The sequence below is a fragment of the Aplysia californica genome, unplaced genomic scaffold, assembly GCF_000002075.1.
Source record: "Aplysia californica isolate F4 #8 unplaced genomic scaffold, AplCal3.0 scaffold01044, whole genome shotgun sequence".
NCBI lineage: Eukaryota > Metazoa > Mollusca > Gastropoda > Aplysiida > Aplysiidae > Aplysia > Aplysia californica.
The window spans coordinates 161,053-162,645 of record NW_004798314.1 but is presented as its reverse complement, the minus strand read 5'-3'; positions in this window follow the sequence as shown (position 1 = coordinate 162,645).

Sequence of the window (1,593 nt, the reverse complement as noted above, 5' to 3'; positions counted from 1 at the left end):
GAAATTTAGATCTAGATTAGATCTTAGATCCAGAGCTACAAAATTATACAAAGTTGAACCAAGTAGATCTAGACCATGGGTGAAAGTTCGCTGTATTGGAAAAGCCTGAAATTTCAATACACCGAAACAAAAAACCTGAAACCAACGCACCATGTCACTTCCGGCGACTACTAATCATAGGCTAATGGACCAAAAATCCATTTTATATATACACATAGAGGCGATAAATACTATGACATCCTTAAAAAGATGGTTTAAACACTGAAATCCTGTGCTCATGCAGTGCTAAAACGTATTCTTCAAGGGAAATTTCTTCTGGCAAAAAGTCGGGGGGACTGCGATCAAAACTTTAAAAAGCCAAGGGTTCCGGCCCAGGCTGGAAAACTTTCACCCATGATCTAGATCTAGACAACAAAGAAGAAAATTGACAAAATGTTTTCTTTTATTTCTACTACTTCTAGGCATAGATCTATATCTATACATAATAATATATAATCTAGAACTAGATCTAGATTAGATAGATCTACTGGGAGGATTTCCATTTATGGACGCCACGGACTTTCAAAAGCCTAACCCTAACCCTATCCCGATAAAATTAGAGAACTTCCTTACAGAGCAAACACACACATTCTTTCTGTCTTTCTTAATTTGTTAGTGTCATATTAATCCTGACCTTTCATGTCTATGACTCTGTAATTGTAATTTAGCCCATATCCTAAGCCTAACTAACCCAAGCCAAACCCATCTAGACTCTAAGTCTGAGTCTGGCGTCCGTAAACAGAAATTCTCCCAGATTCTAGATCTATGCTAATATCTAGATCTAGATCTAGATCTAAATCTAGTGTCACAAGATGTAGATCTAGACTCTCATGATCTAATCTCTAAATTAGATTAATTGGCCTATATATTAGATCTAGAAATCTAGATCTAGATCTATAATCTATCGTCTAAATCTAGATAGATCTAGATCTAGATTTCTAGATCTAATAAATAGGCCAATTAATCTAATTTAGAAACTAGATCAAGAGAGTCTAGATCTACATCTTGTGACTCTAGAATAGATCTAGAATCTTGTAGAATTTCTGTTTACGGACGCCAGACCACGATGGAAGCGATTGTTTACTTTTGACTGCAAGATGATGGCTAACGGAGTTTGTATCTAGCGGGGAACGTGTCACGTGACCTTATACAGTCTCTAGTATTATTGGGTATCTCTATGATATGGCCTCTGCTATAGCCAATGAGACCAACTCCGACAGACAAGAGTTTGCCTTATTTTGAGCATTTATTGAAAGCTTCATTTGGTTTACTTGTGGATGTACGCAGCTTCTCATTTGGCTTTTGCTTGAGGTATTTGTCAGTAGATTAAAGACAGCCTAGTCTTCAGCATAATAGTAATTTGTGAAGCCTTATACTATGATTTGCTGTGGCTGCTGCTCTCCAGCTGGGTCTGTCTGGAGTTAAGTTCTCCCACCGAGCTCATAACATGTAGGACTTTTTTGCAGGCAGGCTGGTGAGAGTAATCATGACATCGCACACACACACACACACACACACACAGACAGACAGACAGACAGACAGACAGGCGAGGCA